The following is an 11081-nucleotide window of genomic DNA, read 5'->3' on the forward strand; positions in this document are numbered from 1 at the left end:
TGGAGATGGAGGGTCTGGAATGCTTTCTAGTGACACTGTGTCAGCTAGCTGCTGCTCCGATTCTGCCTGCTCCTCCTCTCCCATGATTTCCCAGCTTTTCCCCCTCATCTGCCTCTGAGCCGTGACCTCCCGCAAACCACTGTTGTAAATCTATACTGTCTTCCTCCTCCTCCTCCTCCTCCTCCCTGGAAGAGTCAGGATGGGGAGGTGGTCTCCACCATTCCTCCTCTGCCCAGTCCCTGACATCACCTCCCTCTCCAGTGTCCTCCTCTACCCAGTCTCTGACAGCTGATGAGACAAACATGGTGGGGTTGTAAGCTGTTGTTGTACCCTAACCCTTGTGGAAACAAGGAAGGAGGGCATTTGGGATGGGGACTGGGGTTGATGACAGTGCGTTAACACCAACAGAATGTTCACTGCTCACTTTCTCTTCCAGCAAGTAGGAAAATAACCAAAGGAGAAGAAATTCATTGCTTTGGATCTGGAATGTTGGGTGGTTTTTTGTCGAGGAAAGAGCGCTATTTACCCCAATCTCTTCAGTGGCTCTTCCAAATCATGTTGAACAACGGAGGAAAAACTCGCAGAATATGCCATACCTTGGGTTACAGATACTTCGGGTTGCTCACCTTGCAAAACCCAGAAGTACCGGAATGGGTTACTTCCGGGTTTCGGCGCTTGCGCAGAAGCACTAAAGTGCGCTTTGTGCATGCGCAGAAGCGTGAATCGTGACCTGCCATGTGCAGATGCGGCGCTGCGGGTTGCGAACACTGCGGGTTGTGAACATGCTTCCCGCATGGATCATGTTTGCAACCCGAGCATCCATTGTACTTGAGTGCTAGGACAGATTGATAATACTATAGTTCATTGGTTTTCAACCAGTGTGCTGTGGCACATTGGGGTGCCTTGAAGGATGGTCGGGGTGCTGTGGACAACACTGGCCTCTGTCCCTCTTTCCTTCCCTCCCTCCTCTGATGACTTCTTGCATCTCTGCCTCCCAAAGGCTTGCAAAGCTGTTTGTTGCAGCAACCCTGGCTACAAGCTCCACAGGTGAATGGTACCTCTGGGACTGGCCAGGGGGTGCTTCCTAGGCCCCTGTGAGGAGGCGCCTTTCTTTGGGACAGGGTGGGCAGCTCAGAGACCGGGGCGGTGGCAATGACTGCCCAGAGGACTCCCAAGGAGAGAGGAGAGGTGGCTGAGGGAACACGCCACAATGGAGGGTGTTTGGAAGAGGGTGAGAGGCTGCCAGCTCTGCAGGCAAGGGGTGACATAACTGGGCTACAGGGCCCCACAGGGGTGCCACAGAAATAATGTAGTTGGTCAGTGGACCCATAAAGATTGAAAACCTCTGCTCTAGTTTGTTTCCCAATCAAAATATAATAAATAATAATATTTTTTTTATTTATACCCTGCCCTTCCCGGTTCAGAAAACTGGGCTAAGGGCGGCTAACAACAAATTTAAAACACTTAATTGATGCAACAAAAAACAGCATAAAATACAGTATAAAACATGAATAACAATAAATTCAGAATTCAAAAATCAATTTAGGGGGGAAATCCATTCAATAAACATTAGATGATCACCAGGGATAGCTGGCTAAATTAGTCCTATTTGGGCCAGTGAAGAGACCAGGGGAGAATTAGCTGTGGGACCCCAAAATGGGTAATCTTCATAAAAAGGGGAGGGGGGAAGGAAGGGGAATAAAAGATCAGGCTAAGTACAATTGAAAGCCAGGTGGAATAGCTCTGTTTTACAGGCCCTGCGGAAGGAAGTTAAATCCTGCAGGGTCCTGGTCTCATGGGACAGAGCATTCCACCAGGTCGGAGCCATCACTGAGAAGGCCCTGGCCCTGGTGGAGGATAATCTGACTTCATTAGGGCCCGGGACCTCTAAACTATGATTATTCATGGGCCTTAAGGTCCTCTGCAGGGCATACCAGGAGAGGCAGTCCCGTAAATACTAGGGCCCTAAGCCACAAAGGGCTTTAAAGATCAAACCCAGCACCTTAAACCTGACCCAAAATGAAATATGAACTCTAGTTAATAATACCAGAACCTATAGCAAATAACTAGCGATTGCCGAACAAAAGTTTGATATCCTAGGTCACACAGAGCAATCCTAACTGGGTATCCTCAAAATTAAGTCCCAGTGAGTTCAGTAGGACTTTTTTCTTGTGTAAGTCGTTATAGGATTGCAACCCTACTGTGGCGTTTGCCTCCTAGGTGGGTCATAAGGAAAGGGTTAAATGTGTGTGAAGATGATTGGCCAGTGGGAACGCAAGGGAGAGTGAGAGTCAGAGATGTGTGGAAGTCAGTTGAGAGTTTGGAGTTGAAGAAGAGGGAAGTTAAGTCTGTGGGTTGGTCGAGTTGTGTGGTGAGGGAGTGAGAGGAATTGTTAGGTGGAGTCAGATAGATAGTTGGAATAATCAGTTTGAAGTTGTTAGGAACACATAGGACAGTTAAGGAACTAAGACTAAGAAACTGCCAAGGAAAATTAACTGAAACCATAAGCTTGTTCATCCCTATAAATAAACTTGATTATTTGTTAATGTTAACAACTGTCTGGACTCCGTGATTACCCGTGAGAAATGGGTTGGTGGCAGCGAAGAAAGCAATCACAGTGGTGGCACAGGGTCAATAGACCGTCAAACGTCCGGGGGCGTTCACCTACATTCTGTGAATTGAATCCAACTAAATGATTGCAAGAGAAGAATGGATTCCACTTGCACAATGTAAAGTCTCTTCCCCTAGAGCAAATTTGGTGGAGGGTGTGCTGGAAAAGGAGGGTTTAGAAGTGCCAGTGCATAATTATAAGTTGTACCGCTCAGGCAATTAATTAGATACACCCCTGAATGTTTGCATCTGCCTGAAGAAATCAAACTTGGAACAACTGAGAGCAGAGAAATAATGCCCCCGTGTCATATTACCTAGAGGAAAATGGGAAGGTTAAAAAAAATGAGAGATTTCTATCTAGTGCATTACCCTTTGACGTCTTGAGAGCTAAAATTGCTAAATTGTCTGTACTCAACATTTTTTATGAGAATTCAGTTGAATTAAAAATTTGTATTTCTCCTTGCCCCTCCCCCCCCTTTGCTGGGAGTGATTATAGGTATGTGGAAACAGAAGGGTATGTTATTTTATAGAGGAGCTGGAGAGATGCAATGGATCATTTGGGCTGCCCTTCTTTCCAAGAAACGCTCAGACTCACATCACTTCAATATTGCATCTAGGTTTTGTTTTTATAAATGCAGTACGCTAAATTTCAGGCCAGAGACAGAAAATTGGCACTGATGTAATAATAATTGGGGGGGGGGGGAGCTGGGGAAAGCTATGCAATGGTCCTTGTTGATGTGTTGCCTAGTTGACAGCAGCGAGCGTATGGAATGGAACTTCCCTGCATCTCTGCAGAACAATTAGTCAATTGGGGAACTGGATGGAGCCGCAGAGGCACTGTTGTTATGCTTGGGATACGTAAGAAGAAGAAGAAGAAGAGTTTGGATTTGATATCCCGCCTTTCACTCCCCTTCAGGAGTCTCAAAGCGGCTAACATTCTCCTTTCCCTTCCTCCCCCACAACTAACACTCTGTGAGGTGAGTGGGAGAACGAGAGAACGAGAACCTATGATCAATCTACAGACACACATATTGCTGGCGGGCGTAATGGATTACTGCTGTGAGAGTTTAGCAGGATCCTCCAACACACTTGTGGTCTGGGAAAAGCGCTCTGACTTTGAGCCTGCCAGCTACTCAGCAAGATCTCTGTCTCTCTCTGCAAATTCTGTTTGGAGATCTCATCTGGCTGTGGGATGGAAAAACCTCACCTTGATGTGAAATCCTACATGCCGCAACATCTTGCTCCTGGATGATAGCCCTGGGAGTAAATGGTGTGTGCACAGGATTTCAGGAATAACCGTTCTCTTTTTAATCAGGTTGAAGGAAGGATTGACAGAGACAAAGATTAAAGCCTGCACTGCTCTCTTATCCTTCCTGAAAACAGCAGGACTACTCCTGAGAAAGTGGCTTGCAGAAATCAGTCTAACAGCTGGCAGCCCTATTGAACTGAACTCCTCAGATTTAAGCTGACAGAGGCCAGTTAACTGGCTGTGGTACTGTCTCATGCAGTCTATGAGGCAAAAGCAGATGTTAAGTCTTGCATCTCCTTGAGGCAAAATAGAATGACAGAATTCCATTGGAGAGGTCCAAAATTGTTTTTATGAAAGGATTTTTGGGAAGCTTTATGTTTACAGTGGTACCTTGGGTTACAGACGCTTCAGGTTACAGACTCCGCTAACCCAGAAATATTACCTCGGGTTAAGAACTTTGCTTCAGGATGAGAACAGAAATCGTGCTCCGGCGGCGCAGCGGCAGCAGGAGGCCCCATTAGCTAAAGTGGTGCTTCAGGTTAAGAACAGTTTCAGGTTAGGAACGGACCTCCAGAACAAATTAAGTTCTTAACCCAAGGTACCACTGTACTTATATTCACAGCACAGGATAATTTAAATTGAAAAAAGATTGCAAAGTCAGAACTACCCAGTGTTTAAGAAGACATTTCGACTTGCACCAAACTGCATACATTCCAGTGTTGCCAGTTTCCAAGAGGTGTGCAAACTTCAGGTGTAACAAATAAATGTTTCTTTCTGATTGGATGATATCAAAGCGGCATGGGACCCAACTTGGCAAAAGCAGGTCCCATGCCAACATATGAATGGGCATATTCAAATTGTTAAAAAAAGTTGGGTGTCTCCACTTCTCTCTGCCCAGCGGTAGCAAGAACCCAGGGGGTTTGAAGCACTCACCCGGGGTCTGTGGTCCTTTGGAGAACCGAGACGCAGCAGAGACTATTATAGCTTTAAGAAATATGGCTTTATTCACCTATTTGCACATTCAGTCTGCATGAAGGGAGTTCATAGCTTGGCTATTTCAAGAGGGGCTTCTCCCCCATGGCACTGAAACCGAGGCATCTCTCACAGCCTACCTGCAGCCATCCTGCCCAAGATGGATCCCAGGAACCCTTGCTAAAGGCTCTCTTCCTATCATCTCACACCCAGTTACCATGGCAACCTTCCAAACCCCTGTCTCTGTTCACACCTCAGGGCATGTGAGGACAATTCTCTTGCATTGCCAATGGCGCTCAGTGGCCCTGTATTGTTTCTTAATGGCCCTAGCTAGGCCAGGTCGTTTTGCATAGGATAGCCCAGGAATTTCTCAGCAGCTTGTGTTTCTCCCTTCACACCCCAAATAATCAAAAATCCTACCATTTATTAATTATAGGGTTTGTGGAGGGGAGGTTCCCCCTCTCAAATCTATAACAATTTTTTAAAATAATACTTTATTTATATATTTATTCATACACATATGGTCAGGTGGTATAAATAAAATACATAACTTTGAATATTCAAGCTATAATTTAAACACATGATGTATTTTCCACATTTAACATTGCATTGTATACCCACATTAAACCACCACCATCATCTTAATCAAACCTTTTATTGGCATCACATACAACAGCCAAAACAAATCAATACAGAATTACCACTTCCCCAGAGGCACAAAACATTTGCTGAAAGAAAGGAGGCAGAGCAGTCTATCGTCACATCTCTTGGTCTCCAGGGAGATCAGACGTCTGCAATGCATTTCGACGACAAAAAACCAAATAGAGATATTTAGCCACTAACTTGATGAGCTCCTGATCATATTAAACCATATACAGTTGCATCTTTCCTCTTCTCGGTGTTCTCCAGTGACTCCCCCCCCCCCCGTTCATGGCATCCTTAATACTTCTTTCTTAAAGTACAAACACAATATATAACAATATTTCGGAAGGCAAGGAAAAGTGTCAGGTCACTGTCGAGAGCAGGGGTAGTCTACATGATGTCATTCAGAGGTTGTTTGACTCTTAAATTCCGTCATTCCTGACCAATGGTCATGGGGGGCTGGTGGAAGTCGTCATCCAGTAATAGAGCGGATCATGTTGTTTGCCTCATGTTTACAGATTCTGTACAACCAAGAGTAGCTCAATCGCTTTTCTGAGGGCATTCTGTGAAAATGCCAGTCTCTTTCTTCTTTTAGTCAAAATATTTGCTTGTTCCTTCCAGGCACACCATAAACTCTGGGTAAATATTCAAGCTGAACTGCAGGTTAACCTAGCAGAGAGAAAAAGAATACGATTCCTTTGCTAGGCATGCTTGCCGCTTTCTTCATGTTCACAAACTCTCCGTGTAAAATCCCCTGCGGAATGAAGCGCTTTTGTGTTCCCGGAACGTGAAATGCTGTTTTCCGGGGGTCCCGTTTCGACTCACAGCTTCGTGGGTGAGATTCGCACACACCCCGTCACCGAGACAGCTGGAAATGCTGTTAAATGTATATCAATAATGAAAATAACAGTATTTGTGTACTGAAGTCATTTGCAGCTGCTGGGCTACAGATGTGTATCCCTGCAGGAAAAAGCAACAATTGCAGAACCTCCTGACTCTTTTTCCTTTCGCTTCACCCCTTGGCGATGGCTAGGACAAGCTAGACTGATTAGCTTCACTGGTGCTTTTCTGGGGAACAAATGAAATGGAATTGTATTATTTCTGCTTTGAGTATTTGTTGCTATTTGGGTGGCTCAAATGCATTTCAGTGGTGTAAGCTCCTCTGCCCTTTTATTTTTTATTTTTTTACTGTTTGTATATAATTTTTTAAATAAAATTTTCTGTTTGACAATGTAAAATACTCATTTTTACATCCTTAAGATATCAATGACTTCCCTTCTTCCCTTTCCATGGTTCATTTTGCATATCATAAATCCCTGCATATTGTACAAAAACTACACCATTCTGTATTTCATTATTACACCCATCAAAACTTATTTACATTGTTGAATTTATCTTAATGCTGCCAGCATTTTCAGCTGTACACAATTATTTCCCATATATTCAATTAATGTTTTCCAATCTTCTTTAAACATATGTTCTTCTTATTCTATATGTTAAGTCTGCAAATTGCACACATTCTGTCAACTTAAGTTGCCATTCTTCTTTAGTTGAGACCTCGCTCGTTTTCAATTTTTGGGCTAACAAAACACAGGCCGCAGTAGTGGCATGCGTAAATAACCTTTTTTGGGGGGGGGGACACCAGGGAATTTCACTCTGAATTATCCCCAACAAAAAGGACTCTCTGTGTTGTTGTTGTTTTGGAAAAGTACTTTTAAACACTTTTTTCTTTTTGTAATAATTTTTATTAGTTTTCCATACAAACATACATGTAATACCATATCAAAATTTTCACAAATTTTCTCTTTTGGACTTCCTTCAGCTTCTCTGCCAATCATCCATATTTAATTTTTTTAATTTCGCATTTCCTAAATTTAATATTGCCTTTTAGTATACCCTTCCAATCTTGTTTTCCTTTTTACAATACTCCTCATACTTTTACAGAGCTTCTTGAAATGCTACTAGAGTTATTCTCTCATCACATATACATTCCAGATAATCTACAAATTTTCCCCAGTCCTCGATGAACTTTTGGTCTCGTAGATATCTAATCTTCCCTATTAGTTTATCCAGTTCTGCACAGTCCATCAGCTTCATTCTCCATTCCTCCAATGTTGGTAATTGCTCCTGTTTCCATTTTTGGGCCAATAATATTCTTGCCGCTGTTACTGCATATTGGAAAAGTTTACAATCCTTTCTATTTATTTCATTTCCTACTATTCCTAAGAGAAACATTTTTTTCCAATTCATTATGGATCATTTCCCAATACACTTTTAACCTCCACTCACTGTCTTTTTCTGATGGCATGTGAGGAAAGGATGTGTGCAAAAGGCTCCTCCAAGGTGGAATATATGGCTAAATGGTCTTAGCATAGTACTTCATAGGCACAACTGAGGGATCATCCACATTTCCAATTGTCTTGTCACTTTCTCTCAGGAAAATCCACTCCTTGCTGCCCAAACTGGGTTTTCCATGCATTGACGTTTGCTTTGATTCAGAGGTAAAGAGTGGGTTTCCCCAAGGAATGCAGCAGAGCAGATGGAAAACTGCTTAGACATATGCCTAGAATGCCCATACGTTTCCGAACACAGTTCAAAGTGCTGGTGCTGACCTTTAAAGCCCTAAACAGCCTTGGCAAAGTATACCTGAAGGAGCATCTCCAACCCCATCATTCAGCCCTAAGGTCCAGCACCGAGCGCATTCTGGCGGTTCCCTCACTGCGAGAATTGAGGTTACAGGGAACCAGGCAGAGGGCCTTCTTAGTGGTGGCACCCGCCCTGTGGAATGCCCTTCCATCAGATGTCAAGGAAATAAACAACTATCTGACTTTTAGAAGACATCTGAAGGCAGCTCTATTTAAGGAAATTTTTAATGTTTGATGTTTTATCGTGGTTTTAATATTCTTTTCAGAGCCACCCAGAGTGGCGGGGGAAACCCAGCCAGATGGGCAAGGTATAACAAATATATTATTATTATTATTATTATTATTATTATTATTATTATTAATTGTCATCATCATCATCATTATAGAAAGCATGGGGCAGGCAAAAATAATTTGTAACTGTGCTTTCTAGGCTCGGGACAACTGAAGTTTGGATGATCCAAACTTCTGGATACAACCTTTTGAGTTTACCAGGATTCTTTTTCAGCAATAAAGTTAATATGCTATGTTATTTTTCTAATGGACCAACAGGGCTGGCTGTATTTTGTGTGTATCTGAAGAAGTGTGCATGCACATGAAAGCTCATACCTAGAACTAACTTAGTTGGTCTTTAAGGTGCTACTTGAAGGAATTTTTTTATTTGTATTTTGTGTGTGTGTGTGTGTAACCAGTTGATCACAAATACAGGGGTGCAAATATTTATATATAATATGTATTTCTGGGGAAACGGAATTTGGTTTTTATCTTTTTATGACTGATGGTGGATGGGAAATTGGGCAATGATTATATATTTTACAGATTTTGAAACACACCGGACTAGTTAGTTATTAATCCAACAAAGAACCTATATTTGCAGTGCCAACTTTAGGAGCTTTTTTGGGGACGACGATGGCAACAACCCTTGTATAAGATAACTTGCCTTTACTCCCCATTGGCTTGCTCTCTCTCTGTAGGTCCAAACTGCACACCAAGAGAGGGCAAAGGTGAGTGGAATATCCTGCTCCATCTCACTCTGGCCACTGTTGGCATGCTCAAAGAAGAAAGGTTAGCAGGCAGTAGCAGGACATGTCCAGGTAGTTAAGAAGAAGATAAGAAGAGCAGAGGAACACAGTGTTGTTTAATGAAAACAACTCCAATCTGAGCTCTGATACCTCGAATTGATGAAGACCTGAGTTATACTTTGTGTTCTTACATTTTCCTTTCTGTTGACGACTCCCATTCATTGTATTATACCTTCACACAAAAATCAAAATAAAGCACTGTCTTTGCGAATGTGACTCGATCAAGACTCAACTTGAGCTGTGCACGTCATGCGACCATCCCAAAATGGGAAGATTTGGCAGCCTCATTTGACATTTGACATCTTAATTTATTGTGCAATGACTTTAATGTCCAGATGAATGGGGGGGGGGAGTTCTGTTTATCTATTGATTGTAGTAAAAACAACAAACAAACAAACAAACAAACAAACAAACAAACAAATGTCCTCGCAGCAGGTCTGGAACATTTGGAGGTGCATAACTACCCCATGAAAATGCACCCCATAATAGAAACTATACGTCCGATAAAATGGCAATAACATGAAAGACTTCTATCATTTGCTTGGAATAAAGGACCCAATGGAAGCTTGAACTGATGGATTTCTTGGATGGCTGCTCTTCTGCTTCCATTGGCCTAATTTATTTAGTAAAACAAGCCAAAAAAAGCTTGCATTTAGGCAAATCACCCGGTTTCAAGAGGGGAGCAATATTTCAACTTTAAAATGCCCTTTTCAAAAGGATTCCAGCTTTCTTTTGCTCTCACAAAGGCCTGTCAAAATGGACATCACTTGGGATTTGGGGATTTGATATTCAGCTTTTATGTGGACCCCTGTTTTGAAATTTTCCTCTTCCACAGCACACTTTTTTGGCATGCTGTCTGTAACAAATGTGCTAGCCTTTTTACTGTTGAATGTCCTGGAGTGGCAGGAGGTTTTTAATGTTGTGAATTGCTTTGCAGCTACTTAGATGACTGGAAAAATAAAGCGACTGCCAACTCAGATTTCCATGTGATAGCTGATAATATTGGCCGAATGCTATCGGATCCTAGAATCCTCCAAGCAAATCTTTGAGCCCCCATCAGAACAAGCATGAGGATAAACACAGATGTGAGATGATCTCAGAAATGCATCAAAAACATAGAAGCCACTTATTTTCAAAAGGTACGGGGGAAAACAGGTCATGATGCACCACTGAGCCGAAGTACCCTGCCACTAAAAAGCATCTTCCTTGGGTTTTTCCTATGTCAGACTTCTGTTCCAAGGATGGATGAAGATATATATGACAATAAGCAGATTTAAGATACTGTTATAGATTGGGGGGGGCGCCTCTAAACTCTAGAAATTAATAAATGGTAGGATTTTGATTAATTGGGATATAGATGAAAGCAGAAGCTGCAGAAGTGTGCCAGACAAGGAACCCATGGGCTGGATTATGCAAAGCAGCCTGGCTGGCCTAGCAAAGAGCAATTCTGTTAACAGCGGAAAAGGAGTTGCTGGGCCATCTGAGAAGAATCTTTCGGCCTGGATAGACAGATATTGCCAACAGGGCCATCTTAAGCATATCCAGCACCGTGGTGCAAAGATCCCTCTGGCGCCCCCCCCCCCGTTTCCCAGAGTTGTCGACCTTTTTAAGGGGGGGACAACCCCAAAGTTGTTGACCTTTTTAAGGAAAGGTTCCCCAGAGTTGTTGACACCCATCTGAAAAAGACACGTGGTAACTGGGAAAGGGGTCTTCTCCATTTCAGCACCCCAGTTATGGAATGCTCTTGCAAAGGAAATTTGTTGCCCGCAATTTTGTCCTGATCAACACTGTAGGTGACAATCAGAATTTTGAAAGAGTCATAGGAGCACAAGTAGAGCTTTGCTGGATCGGGCAAATAGCTCATATCAGACCTTCCAAGTGTCC

This window comes from Podarcis liolepis, assembly GCF_965112155.1.
Source record: "Podarcis liolepis genome assembly, chromosome: 11".
NCBI classification, from domain to species: Eukaryota; Metazoa; Chordata; class Lepidosauria; order Squamata; family Lacertidae; genus Podarcis; species Podarcis liolepis.